Source organism: Chlorocebus sabaeus, chromosome 7, assembly GCF_047675955.1.
Source record: "Chlorocebus sabaeus isolate Y175 chromosome 7, mChlSab1.0.hap1, whole genome shotgun sequence".
In the NCBI taxonomy this organism is placed as follows: domain Eukaryota; kingdom Metazoa; phylum Chordata; class Mammalia; order Primates; family Cercopithecidae; genus Chlorocebus; species Chlorocebus sabaeus.
This window is the reverse complement of record NC_132910.1, coordinates 127,005,978-127,021,312: the sequence shown is the minus strand read 5'-3', so window position 1 is coordinate 127,021,312 and position 15,335 is coordinate 127,005,978. Positions and strand designations below refer to the sequence as shown.

Genomic DNA, 15,335 nt, shown 5'->3' with positions numbered 1-15,335 from the left:
CTGAAGCCCATCAAACAAAGGCCTTGCATGCTCACCTGAGTGGTTCAAGTTTGATATAAAAATAATACATACTAGATTCCACAGTAGAGGAACGATTTAGTGATTTAGTGATCTAGTGATTTAGAAGCAAGCAACCTGGCAATCAAGAGCATGATGGAACATGCTGGGGAAAAAAAAAAAAAACTTCAGAGAAGTGGAGAGCATGGATAAAAGCACCTCTAATAATCCCAAAATGAAGTGATGGAGGCCTGAAATGAGACAGTGGTGAGGAGTCCAGCTCCCAGCCAAAAGCGTATAATGATTTTCAAGCTCGACCACAGACAATTGCAAAGGAGTTACCTGGCAGGCTTCACAGGGAAAAGTTGTCCTCCCCACACCAGACTGTGTGCAGCCAGGAAACTGCAATCTCTGAAGGGAGCTGCATTCAAGGACTCAGTCACTCCATCCTCAGCACCATGCGCTATGCATATCTGCATCTCCAGCCCTCCCTGCATTCAGAGAGAGGAGGTCTCATCCTCGGGGCATTCTGCGGAGGTCTCCTCACTGGGGAGGACACTTGAAGACTCTTTTTTCACTCTGACTCAGTATTCACTGTTTCCCACACCTAGTCCTCCCTTCTCCAGCTCACCCCAATCCCCACCCCTGGGTCCATAAAATGGTCAGAGCCTTTTGTTCAGGCTCCCGTAGGTGGTGAGATAATTCCCCGCCCCGCTCCCCAGTGTGCACTGATACATTGGACCTTCACCCAGTGCCATTCTGTGGAGAAAAAAGGAACATGAAAAGGGTTAAGCTTTTTTCTCTTGCCTATTCTGCTACCTTAGAAAGCCATTAAAGGCTTGGCTGTTACTTTCACTTTGGCTTGTTGCCTTAATTGACCACTCCAACCACGGGTATCTCAGCTCTCTCCAGCTCAGCTCAGCTCTTGACAGATGGCAGAGCGAATTTTGAAAAATGTTGAATACAGCAGACACCCTAGTTCTGATCTCCATTCTTGTTTTAAGCAAATCTCCTACACTCTCAGTCCTCAGAACTATAAACTACAGTTGTAAAACGTTTGCAAGAGAAAAACTTATAATATTTAAAAACTAGTTTTAAATTCTTTAAACAAAGACCAGGACAGTGTTTCAATTTCAGATTTATAATATAATATGCAAAAAGTCCATACTTCATGGTCTAGACTAATTTGAATGAAATTTTTGTGTCACCGGCATTTGTAATGTAAATCTAAGAGTCGAGAGATCTTTAAATTATTGCATTTCAAAAACATTACTAGAAAATAATAAACTATAGGGACCTAAAGTCTCACACAGCTATGACAATGATTGAATACCTGACAATCTTTAAAAGTAGGGATGTGAGAAAATGAGAAGGAGAGGATTCATTCGCCTCCATTGTACTCATCTCTAACATGAAATATTCAAGTTTATGGAAAAAGCAATGTGTTTATTTTATGGTGCTCTGATACTGTGATAACTACTGTGACTTCTTGTGGGAATATTGCTGCATAGCAATTGCCAGAGAAGCTCATCAATCTGTGTTTCTCAAATGTGAGCAGCTCATTAGTACAATCTCCACCCAGGGAACACACAGAGCTCCCTTCTCTGCTTCATCCTGCGATTTCCATCATATCCCTCGACCATTATTACTATTTGTATTTGTAAAATCCTTCTCTTGTCTCTTCCTTTCTATCTATTATCATTCGATCACTTTGCCCTAAAAGCTGGATAACTGAGTACTCAGTCACTTCTGTACTCAGTCACTTCTTTTTTTTTTTTTTTTTTTTTTTTGAGACGGAGTCTTGTTCTGTTGCCTAGACTGGAGTGCAGTGGTGTGATCTCCACTCACTGAAACTTCCGTCTCCCAGGCTCAAGCGATTCTCCTGCCTCAGCCTCCTGAGTAGCTGGGATTACAGGCGTCTGCCAAAACGCCTGACTAATTTTTGTATTTTTAGTAGAGAAGGGGTTTTGCCGTGTTGGCCAGGCTGGTCTGGAACTCCTGACCTCAGGTGGTCCACCTGTCTCAGCCTCCCAGAGTGTTGGGATTACAGGAGTGAGCTACCACCCTCTCAGTCATTTCTAAAGGGTACAATGTGTGAACCAATGACAGACATGAGTATTGCTCTCTTCTTTTACTTTGTAAATTCCTATATATGCATTCCTATATATGCATTGATAATGTAACATTTAAGGTTTTACAGAAGTTTTTGAGGAAAAGGCCTAGTATAAAAAGTTTTAAATCTAGTATAGAAACTACCATTAAGTTAGAAAACTAAGAGTTTTCTGCATACAAGCTTTTCAAAATGATAGCATATTTCCCTTCTCAAATATTAAACTGTACTCTTTTTCTTAAAGTTATTAAATAGTTGTTTAGTATGAAACTATGTTTCTTCTTTTCCTAGCTTTTCTCCAGTAAGGTATCTTTTGTCCTGACAAATAACTATTGTTTAATATACATTCCTCAAAACTAACTTTTGTATTTAAAAGGTATGTAGATTATACAAGAAGTCAAAAAATCTTCAATAAATAAAATATAGAGAAACATGGTAATTTTTATTTCACCTGGTTGCAAATGGCCTGTAGACAATGAGGATCTATCTAAGGGGCAGAAGCAGGTTAAGGTGGGATCCCTGACAAGCATTCTAGCTCTGGGTCCCTCCTTCAGCAAGAGCCACCAGATATGAGCAGAAATTCCTATACTAAAATACAGCACTCAGTCAAACTGTTTCAATGAACTGATTTGAAATACGAGAATCACAAAATAGAAATGAAGAGACATCATCAGTTTTTCCACAGTGAATTCGAGGTTGTTGAGAAAAACTGGTAATACTGTTCCCTTTTAAGGAACATACTGTTTGAGGATAAATCATTAATTCCTATTAAAAGGAGAAAGTAGATTTCAAACACAAAGATAGTTTGAGAAACATCTAAGGATTCTTTGACTTTTGCATTTACTATATTTTCTTTAAAAAGGTACTCTCACTTTTAGAAAAAAAAAAAACTCAATTTATGAAAAGTAAGCTTGTTTTACCCAGGTTTTATAAAATCTGCCCTTACCTGACAAGCCCTGTGCTAGGATCAATGGCTAGATATAATGATTGTTTGTGATTGTGGCAGGAATGATTAAAAAGCACATTGTTTGACGCGCATCTGCATGAATATATACCACACTACATGACATTTTAAAATTCTAAACTATCAGTAAAATCATAGCCTTACATTGACATCAAGGAGTGATTTGTCTTCTCATATGCAAGTGCAGATTATTTTACCACAACTGCAAATTTAAATTCTCTGCATGTCTTCTCTGATTTCTCATTTATTTTCTAGTTACGCATTTTGGAAACTGAGATGGAGATTTTTTAAATAATTAAATGAGAAAATAAAAATTCATCATTGTTTGAATGCAAAATGGCTCAAGTCCCTGATAGGTTAATAGGGAGCATTTTTATTGTTACAGTTCAACAAACATGTCACTTTGACATAACTAAAGGTGATTTCCCTTCAGCTGGTCATAGGCAGGTGAGACTAAATGGAGATTATTTAAAGGGAATGACTGACATCTGCTGGAATACAAGAGAAATGAAAAGAAAACAATGCAATCATATAAATGCTCACAGTTAACAGTTTCGGAATACATCAATGTTTACATCTGTAACAGAACAATGTTAGCGTAAGTCCTTGAAAACAGATGAATAATGGGGTGTAATGGAAAGTGGTACCCTGTGTAATTCTGTTCTGTTGCACTATGCTGAGTCCAATCAAGATAACTTCACCCTAGAGCAGTTGTACAATCTCTAAAAATAGTGCATTTTTGTTGCCTGTGATTTTTCTACATATTATTGTTGATTTCTATAGTCTGTGGGTTCCTGTCATCTTGACTCTGGCCATGTCTGTGCAATCAACTAAACGGGCTTTACAAATCTACAACCAAGGAATTACTTAGAATTGATCATTTGGAGGGTTAGAACACAATTTAGTCCCAAAATACACAGATTCATGCCATCAAACATCACTGATCTATGCCTTAAATTGGGTTTTAACATAGTTCCCATTTTAAAAATGATTTCTTAATGAGGCAATGGGAGAACTACTTATTGAGAGCTTACTAAGTTATTCCATTTAGGATATCCTATAATTTCATGTGGTAGGTGTTTTTAACTCCATTTTGTAGATGAGAAGATTTAATGTCAGAGAGGTGCAGGAATGTGCCCAACGTTACACAGATTGTAAGTGACAGAGCTGAAATTCATTACTTCATTCTACCTGATTCCACGGTTGGTGCTTTTCACCCTACAATTGAATTCAAGGTACTTTTGTATTTTCCAGTGCCAACACCATTTTATGCTACTTTTTAACTGTGTACCTTTCTAATGAAAAATGTTGGGGATGGTCCTGAAGAGTATCATGATCTGATCCTGCTTTTGGATATTCTCTTCAAGCAAGTATTTGATAAAGCTCTGTAAATCAGTAAGGGAGTACTCAGCAGAGTCGATGGAACCTATCTTTCCTTTTTTTCTCTAGAACAGTTTAAAAAGCAGTCACAGTCCTCAGTTTCTTCATTAGTACAATGATGAAGATGGACTAGAAAACTCCTAACATATCTTCCAGGTGTGCATTTAGTTAGGAATACAGCAAAGGAAAACAGGTTCGTTCAGTTCATTATTATTCTGCAATAACACACTAACATAATCAAGACAATTAGCTACATACTGTACTCATCATTCATTAATTGAAAAAGTGGTTTTTTTATTTTTGTTTTTGTTTATAATGCCTCATGGAAATTGAAGTGAAAATATGTACTCGAAGGTGGTCTATTTTCACACACAAACACACCTGCTCAAGAGGCTATCTTTCCTGACAGAAACATTTGGAAAAAAAAAAATTTTCATGTCATTTTTCTCTTACTCTTTCCATAAACTAAAAATGAAATCCACATTTTGCCTGAAAAAGAAAATGAAGATGATCAGAATTTAAAACACATGCAAAAATTATTTTAAAAACACTGTTTCACAATAAAAGATTATGTCTATGAATTACAATACAATATATCTAATATTGTACCAGATCCTTAAGAAGTTTTCAAATTTCCAAAAGTTGTATTTTTTAAAAAAATTTCCAACATGCATAAACATAGTCTGAATACGGTTTCAAATATTAACATAGATGGTAAAAGTAACACAATACAAATGTCTTCTGTAATTTATCAAATTTCTGCATTAAAATATATAGCAGGCTAAATCTGGAATTCAATAGTACCATCTAGTGGAAATCAACAAAAATGCAGTAGATAATGCTACTTTTGTTTTTTAACAGGCACAACTGCTAGTCTTCCTATGTATTGTCTTGCAATAACTAATCCAGTGGTCAAAGAACTGGTGAGGACCTCTTTGAAATAAGTATTTTCTTGTAACAAAAATGTTATTTGTTTTATTATGTAACACACTTATGGAATATACTAAACAATCTGACTGATTATAAAAATATAAAGTGTCTAATCATGAGCTTATTCTTGACAACCAATCTCTCATACAAGACATTTATATACATATATGTGCTTTTATATAAACATATGTAACACATTATATATATAAAAGACGTTATATATTATATATGACATTTATGTATGTTTATTGTGCTTTTGGATGCAATTTGCTAGTATTTTTTGAGGATTTTTGCATGTGTATCCATTAAGGGTACAATATATAATTATATATTATATATATATTCCAATATATTTTTTATATATATAATTTTAAGGAAAAGCAGAGTTTATTCAGTGACTTAACTTCCTTAAAGCAAGCCCTTTTGAAATTCTTTTTGCTTTGTAATACATAAAGCAGTAACATAGATGTTTATTATCATTATAAAGCATCATGTACTGTACATAATTTTACTTATATTTAGGAAATACAGGTGCAAGTATCTTACATGCATACATTGCCCTGTGGTGAAGTCTGGGCTCTCAGTGTACCCGTCACCCAAATAGTGAACATTGTACTCAATAGGTAATTTTTCAACTCTTACCCCTCGACCCCTCCCCATGTTTGGAGTCCCCAGTGCCTGTTATATTCATCTGTATGTTTATGTGTGCCCATTGTTTAGTTCCCGCTTATAAGTGGAAACATGCCATTTTTTACTCTCTGTTTCTCAGTCATTTCCCTTAGGATAACGGCCTCCAGCTCCAACTATCCATATTGCTGCAAAAGACATAGTTTCATTCCTTTTTTTGGCTAAGTAGTATTCCATGGTGTATATATATATACCACATTTTCTTCATCCATTCCTCCATTGATTGAGACTTAGGTTGATTTCATGTCTTTAATATTGAGAGTAGTGTTGTGATAAATGTATGAGTATATATATATATATAAATTTTTTAATACAGTGATTTGTTTTCCTTTAGGTAGAAACCTAGAAGTAGGATTGCTGGACTGAATGATAGCTCTATTTTTAGTTCTTTGAGAAATCTCCATACTGTTTTCCATAGAGGTTGTACTAATTTACATTCCGACCAAGAGCATTTAAGTATTCCCTTTTCTCCTCATCCATGCCAACATCTGCAAGTTTTTGACTTTTTAATAACAGCCATTCTAACTAAGGTAAGATGATATCTCATTGTGGTTTAAATTTGCATTTTTCTGATGATCAGTAATGTTGACAATTTTTTAATATGTTTGTTGGCTGCTTGTATGTCTTTTTTTGAAAAATGTCTGTTCATGTCCTTTGCCACTTTTTAGCGGGGTTGTTTTTCTTGTTAATTTGTTTGAGTTCCTTATAGATTCTGCAACTTAGTCTTTTTCAGATGCAGACTTTGTAAATATTTTCCCCCTTTCTATAGGATATCTGTTTACTCTGTTGATTGCTTCTTTTGCTGTACCGAAGCTTTTTAGTTTAATTAAGTCCTCTTTGTTTATTTTTTGTTTTGTTGCATTTGCTTTTGAGGACTTGGTCATAAACTATGTGTCTAGGCCAATGTGTGGAAGAGTTTTTTCTAAGTTTTCTCCTAGACTTGTTATGGTTTTGATTCTTACATTTAGGTCTAATCCATTTTGAGTTAATTGTTGTATTTGGTGAGACGTATGAGTCCAGTTTAATCCTTCTACATATGGCTATCCATTGTTCCCAGCACCATTTATGGAATACGATGTCATTTCCCCAATGTATATATATTTTAGCAGACTTTGTCAAATATCACTTGGTTTTAAGTATACAGCTTTATTTCTGAACTCTTCTGTTCCATTGATCTATGTGTTTATTTTCATATCAGTACCATGCTGTTTTGGTTACTATAGCCTTATAGTATAGTTTGAAGTCAGGCAATGTGATGCCTAAGTCTTTGTTCTGTTTCCTTAGGATTGCTTTAGTTATTTGAGCTCTTTTTTGATTCCATATAAATTTTATGATTCATTTTTCTAATTCTATGAAAAATGGTATTCGCAATTTGATAGGGATTGCACTGAATCTATAGGTTGCTTTGGGCAATATGGTCATTTTACCAATACTGATTCTTCCAATCCATCAGCATAGGATGTGTTTCCCTTTGGTTGTATCATCTATGATTTCTTTCTTCTGTGTTTTGTAGTTCTCTTTACAAAAATTATTCACCTCCATGGTTAAATATATTCCTATGTATTTTTTTTTTTGGTATTGTAAATGGGATTGAATTATTGATTGGGGCCTCAGCTAGATTATTATGGATGTATAGTAATGCTACTAATTTCTGTACATTAACTTTGTATCCTAAAATTTACTAAATTTGCTTATCAAATCTAAATGTTTTGGTGGAATAGTTTACTAGAGATAAGATCATATCATCCATGAAGAGACATAATTTGAATTTCTCTTTTCCAATTTGGATGTCTTTTGTTTTTCTTCTCTTGCCTGATTGCTCTGGTGAGGACTTCCAGTACTATGCTGAATAATAATGGTGAAAGTGGGCATCCTTGTCTTGTCCCAGTTGTTAGAGGAAAGGCTTTCAACCTTTCCACATTAAGTGTGATGTTGGCTGTAAGCTTGTCATATATGGTCTTTATTATGTTGAGATATGCTCCTTCTATGCCTAGTTTGTGGAGGATTTTTATCATGGAGTGGTGCTGAATTTTATTGAATGCTTATCTTGCATCTACTAAAATGATCACATGATTTTTATCCTTAATTTGGTTTAAGTTGTTTATGTTAAACTTCACTGGTTGGGTGCGGTAGCTCACGCCTGTAATCTCAGCATTTTGGGAGGCCAAGGCAAGTGTATCACAAGGTTAGGCGTTCAAGACCAGCTGACCAACATAGTGAAACCTTGTCTCCACTAAAAATACAAAAAATTAGCCAGGCGTGGTGGCAGGCACCTGTAATCCCAGCTACTCAGGTGACTGAGGCAGGAGAATTGCTTGAACCTGGTAGCCAGAGGTTACAGTGAGCCAAGATCATGCCACTGCACTCCAGTCCATGTGACAGTGTGAAGCTCCATCTCAAAAAAAAAAAAAAAAAAAAAAAAAAAAAAAAAATCCTTGCATCCCTGGGATAAATCCCAGCTGATCATGATGTGTTATCTTTTGGGGGTGATTTTGGATGTGATTTGCCAGTATTTTGTTGAGGATTCCATGCAGTTCCATGCCTAGGCACACTGCTGGTGCTTGGTGGCCACCCAGTGGATTCTCCTTTGGTGCTGATTCTCGTGCCTACCACTGGGAGACTTGTAGGCAGGCAGGCCTGCCCAGTTTGGCCCCACCCATACTGGCTCCCCGCTAGGGCTAAGCAAGGAGCTCATATCACTGTGCACTCCATGGATCAGCCCATTGCCTGAGACAACAGAAGCTTCTCCCAGTAAACAAGGATCTAGTACGTACCTGGCCACATTGGTCACTGCCAGCTCTCACCCATAAGCCTCAGCTACTGCCTTGTCAGTCAAACTGCACAGTGCAAAATAAAACCTCCCCACTGAAGTGCATAAAGCTATGGAAGCAAAGCCAAAAGATTCTACCAAATATTTGCTACAGTCACACCACTTAGAAATGGAGGAAAAATGAAGGAGGAAAAATGAAAGAGAAAAAACAATAATGTTATAGGAAAAGAAAGAAAAATTCTATCTGCACTAAAATTACAAAAATTAGAAATGCCAGCATCTCCAGATGATAAGGAACCTGTGTAAGATTTCTGATTACCATGAAAGATCTGAATATATTGGCACCACCAAAGGATAACACTAGGTCTCCAGCAATGGTCATTAAACAAAATGGAAATTTAGAAATGACAGATAAAGAATTCAAAGCATGGATTGCAAAGAACCTCAATGAAATCCAAGACAAGGTTGAAAATCAATACAAAGAAACTTCTACAGCAATCCAGGAAATGAAAGAAAATATAAACATCTTAAAAAGAAATCAATCACAGCTTCCGGAATTGAAAACCTCACTTAAGAAACTTCAAAATACAATTAAAAGCTTAATCAATAGACCAGACCAATCAGAAGAAAGAATTTCAGAGTTTGAAGACTGGACTTTTGAACTAACACAGACAAAAATAAAGAAATTTTTTAAAGAAATGAAAACATACTTCAAGAAATATGGGATTATGTAAAGCAACCAAACCAATGAATTACTGACATTCCTGAGAGAGAATGAGAAAAAGTAAACAATGTGGAAAATTTATTTGAGAGGAGAATTTGAGAAAATTTCCCTAACCTTGCTAGAGAAGTAAATACCAAGATACAGAAAACCCAAAGAACACCTGTGAGATACTATACAAAAAGAGCATCACCAAGATGTAAAGTCACCAAACCATCTAAAGTCCATGCAAAAGAACAGGCAGCCAGAGAAAAAGGTCAGATCACATATGAAGGGAACCTTATCAGGCTAACTGCAGACTTAAAATCTAGGAGAGATTGGGGGCATATTTTCAGCCTTCTTAAAGAAAAGAAATTCCAACCAAGAATTTAATATCCTGCCAAGGTAAGCTTCACAAGCGAAGGAGAAATAAAATATTTTCCAGAAAAGACAGCACTAAGGGAATTCATTACCACTATACCAGTCTTACAAGAGACACTTAAGGGAGTTCTAAATATGTAAATGAAAGAATGATACCTGCTACCACAAAATAAGTACATAGTCCAAAAATCCTGTAAAGTAGTTATACAGTTGAACTCCAAAGCAACCAGCTAACAACTTCACAATAGAATCAAAATCTCACATATCAATACTGACTTCGAATGTAAATGGCCTAAATTCTCCACTTAAAAGACAGAGAGTGGCAAGTTGAACAAAAAAACAAGACCCATTCATCTGCTGTCTTCAAGAGACCCATCTCACATGTGACATCACCCACAGGCTCAAAGTAAAGAGAAAGAACTATCACACAAACAGAAAACAAAAGAAAGCAGGGGTCACTATACTTACATCAGATAAAATAGACTTTAAAGCAACAACAGTAAAAAATGAGAAAGAAAGGCGTTTATCATTACATTATGATAAAGGGTTCAACATGAAGTTTTAACTTCCTAAATGTATATGCAACCAACATTGGAGCACCCAGATTCATAAAATGAATACTTCTAGAGCTGTTAAAAGACATAGAGAGTCATGCAATAATCATGGGTGACTTCAATATACCATTGGAAACATTAGACAGATTATCAAAACAGAAAACTAATAAAGAAATTCTGGACTTGTATTCAATTCTTGATCAATTGAACCTAGTAAACATCTACAGAATTCTCTATTCATCAGTCTCAAAATACATATTCTTCTAATCTGCACATGGAACATCCTCTAAGATCAACCACATGCCCAGCCGTAAAGTAAGTCTCAATACGTTTTTTTTTTAAATCGAAATCATGCCAAACATATTATTGGACTGCAGTGGAATGAAAATAGAAATCAATACCAAGAGGATCTCTCAAAACCACACAACTACATGAAAATTAAACGACTTGCTCCTGAATAACTTTTGTGTAAACAATAAAATTAAGGCAGAAATAAAAAAGTTCTTGAAATAAATGAGATCAGAGACACAGCATGCCAAAATCTCTGGCATATAGCAAAAACAGTGTTAAGAGAAAAGTTTATAGTGCTATATGCCTACACAAAAATTTTTGAAAGATCTTATATTCATGATCTAACCTCACACCTAGAGGAACTGGAAAAGCAAGAACAAACTAATCCCAAAACCAGCAGAAGAAAAGAAATAACTAAAATCAAAGCAGAAATGAATGAAATGGAGACTCAAAAATCCATACAAAGAATCAACAAACCCAAAATTTAGTTCTCTGAAAGGGTAAATAAAATTGATAGACCACTAGCTAGAGTAACAAAGAAAAAAAGAGAGATGATCCAAATAAGCACAATCAAAATGACAAAGATCACAATACAACTGATCCTGAAGAAATACAAAAGATCCCCAGAGACTATTATGAACAGCTCTATACACAAACTAGAAAATTTAGAGGAAATGGATAAATTCCCAGAAACATACATCCTCCCAAGATTGAATCATGAAGAAACTGAAAACCTGAATAGACCAATATTAAGTTCTGAAATTGAATCAGTAATAAAAAACCTACCAATCCAAAAACAGCCACAGACCAGATGGATTCATGGCTGAATTCTACTAGATGTACAAGGAGGAGCTGGCACCAATTCTACTAGAACTGTTCCGAAAAATCAAGGAGGAGGACTCCACTTCATTCTATAAGGCCAGCATCACCCTGATACCAAAACCTGGCAAAGACACACTGGAAACAAATGAACAAAAACTATAGGCCAATATCCCTGATGAACATAGATGCAAATATCCTCAACAAAATACTGTTCACCATGATCACGTAGGCTTTATTCCTGGGATGCAAGGTTGGTTCAACATATGCAAATCAGAAAATATGATTCACCACATACATAGAATTTAAAACAAAAAGCATATGATCATCTCAATAGATGTAGAAAAAGCTTCTGATTAAATCCAACAACCTTTCCTGGCAAAATCTCTCAAGAAAGTAGGAACTGAATAAACATACCACAAAATAATGAGAGCCATCTATGACAAACTCACAGCCAACATCCTACTGAAAAGGGAAAAGCTGCACACATTCCACTTAAGAATCGGGACAACAAGGATGCCCACTCTCACTGCTCCCATTCAACATAGCACTGGAAGTCCTCGCTAAAGTAATCCTGCAAGAGAAAAAAATAAAAGGCATCAAAAAAGGAAGAGAAGAAGTCAAATTATCTCTCTTAACTGCCAGTATGATTTTATACCTAAAAAATCCTAGAAACTCTGCCAGAAGGCTCCTAGAACTGATAAATGACTTTAGAAAAGTTTCAGGATACAAAATCTAAGTACAAAAATCAGTAGCATTTCCATACACTTACAATGTTCAAGCTGAGAGCCAAATTAAGAATGCAATGTCAATTACAATATGCACACAAAAAAATAAAATATCTAGGAATACACCTAACCAAGGAGGTAAAAGATCCCTACAAGGAGAAATACAACACATTGCTGAAAGAAATTATAGATGGCACAAACAAATGGAAAAACATTCCATGTGCATGGATTGGAAGAATCAGTATCCTTAAAATGGCCATACTGTCCAAAACAATCTAAAGATTCAACACCATTCCATTCAAACTACCAATGTCATTTTTCACAGAATTAAAAAAACTATTCCAAGATTCATATGGAATAAAACACAGAGCTGTAAATGCAAAGGAATCATAAGCAATAACAACAAAGTAGGAGGTATCACATTATCCATTTTTCAACTGTACTACAAGGCTACAGTAAGCAAAACAGCATGGTACTAGTTCAAAAGCAGACACATAGATCAATGGAACAGAAGAGAGAATGCAGAAATAAAGCTATACATCTGCAGTCATCTGATGTTTGACAAAGTTGACAAAAATAAGCAATGGGGAAATAATTCACTAGCCACATGCAGAAGAATGAAACTGGAGCCCTGCCTTTCACCATATATACAGATTATATCAAGACAGATCACAGATTTAAATGTAAGACCTTAAATTAGAATCCTGAAAGAAAACCTAGTAAATTATGGACATCTACCTTGGAGAAGAATTCATGACTAATGACTACATCCTCAAAAGCAATGCACCAAACAAAAATTGGGAAGTGGGACCTAATTAAAGAGCTTCTGCACAGCAACAGAAACTATCAACAGAGTAAACAGACAACCTACAGAAGAGCAGAAGATATTTGAAAACTATGCCTCTGCCAAAAATCTGATATCCAACATCTATAAGGATCTTAAATAATTCAATAAGCAAAAAACAAATTACCCCATTAAAAAGTGGGCAAAAGACATGACAGACACTTCTCAAGAGAAGACATTTAAGCAGTCAATAAACAAATGAAAAACTGCTCAGTCACACTAAGCATCAGAGAAAAGCAAATCAAAACCACAAGAAGATATCAACTCACTCCAGTCAGAATGGCTATTGTTAAAAAGTCAGAAAAGAACAGATTGCTAGTGAGACTGCAGAGTAAAGGAAATGCTTATATACTATTGGTAGGAATGTAAGTTAGTTCAGCCCCTGTGGTAAGCAACTTAGAGATTTCTCAAATAACTACCATTTAACCCAGCACTCTCATTATTGAGTATATACTCAAAGTAAAATAAATCCCTCTACCAAATATGTACTTGTATGTTCGTCACAGCACTATTCACAAGAGCAAAGACATGGAATCAAGCTAGATGCCCACCAATAGTGGATTGGATGAAGAAAATGTGGTGCATATACCCTGAGGCACTACACTGCCATAAAAAAGAATGAAATCATGTCCATTGCAACAACATGGATTGACCTGGAGCTCATTATTCTAAGCGAATAACCGCAGAAACAGAAAACAAAATATCACATGTTCTCACTTATAAGTGAGAGCTAAGCACTGGGTATACATAAGCATAAACATGACAACAACAGATACTGGGGATTACTAGAGAGGGGAGAAGGAGAAGGGAGATAGGACTAAGAAGCTACTTGTTGGGTACTAAGCCCAAACCTCAGTATTATACAATATACTCATTTAACAAGTTTTCACGTCTCCCCTGAATCTAAAATTAGTTGAAACTATTTTTTAAAAAAGAGAAAGATTTTAAGATCATGGAACAATATTAGTAAATGACATGATAAAGCAATTTACCAAGAAGAAATCCAAAGAGAAAAGAAACATTAAATCATTTCAATCTCATAAGAATCAAACATATAAAATTTAAAATTAGGTAAATGTTTTCACCAGCAAATTGGAAATTTGTAAGAAAATAATAAAATCTAGTTTTGGCAAGCTTGCAAAGAAATGGAAAAAATTGAATAAATTGTCAGATGATTTAAAAAATGCCCTAACCTCTCCAGAAGTCAATCTGGCGTTACATAATACAAAAAATGTATTAAATATTCAGCTGGGCACAGTGGCTCACACTTGTAATCTGAGTACTTTAGGTGGCTTAGGCGGGCAGATTACCTGAGGTCTGGAGTTCAAGACCAGCCTGGCCAATTTGGCGAAACCCTGTCTGTACTAAAAAATACAAAAATTAGCCAGGTGTGGTGGCATGTGCCTGTAATCCCAGCTACTCAGAAGGCAGAGGCAGGTAGAATTGCTTGAATCCAGAAGGCGGAGGTTGCAGAGAGCCGAGATCATGCCACTGCACTCTAGCCTGGGAGACAGAGAGAGACTCCATGTCAAATTATCCTAGGGAAATCATTGAAAATATATGCTAACATATGCAAATACTTATAGACTAAGAAACTTGTTGAAATGTTTTTAATATTAGACTTCAAAAATCTCAGATGTCAAACAATAGACTGATTTAGTTCATATTGGTAATTTATATAAATTGATGTTGTAGAAGAATATTTAACAACAGTAAAATTTTCATTATGTAGAGTAAAATACAGGTTAGAAAATATTAAATTTTTACAAATATATCATACCTAGAATACATATCTATATAAAAATTTAAATTTATATTTTATAGAAGTTTAAACTGTAACATAATAGACAGTATAAATATGCATGTGTATTTGTATATGTGCGTATCCTAATGATAAATTCTCCCTCCTCTGACAATCAATTTGGGGGGAGTGGGATTAGGCCATAATATGCCTCCTCAGGATCAAGCTCTTCACTACTGCTCTTCCAGGTTGCACGGTGGGTACCACTTCCTGTATTTCTGGTTATAACCTGGATATCATGAACTGTGGTTACTTCTAAAACAGGTTCACACACATAGCAACCTTGTTTTAGAAGTAACCACAGTTCATGTGTTTCAGGCGAACTCATTTATCTTTGAGGTCAATCTCTCATCTCTTGACAATACTGGATTAGAGTATC

General features: G+C 35.5%; 1 long non-coding RNA gene across 1 annotated transcript; it reads right to left on the bottom strand.

Annotated features, from left to right (window-relative positions):
* Positions 1 to 3,424: 3,424 nt before the first annotated feature.
* LOC140712049 (uncharacterized) lies at positions 3,425 to 14,837 on the bottom strand. Its single transcript, XR_012093505.1, has 2 exons — positions 14,466 to 14,837; positions 3,425 to 4,940 (listed from the first exon to the last, which is right to left on the bottom strand). It is a non-coding gene; the product is annotated as an uncharacterized lncRNA (long non-coding RNA).
* Between the last annotated feature and the right edge of the window lie 498 nt (positions 14,838 to 15,335).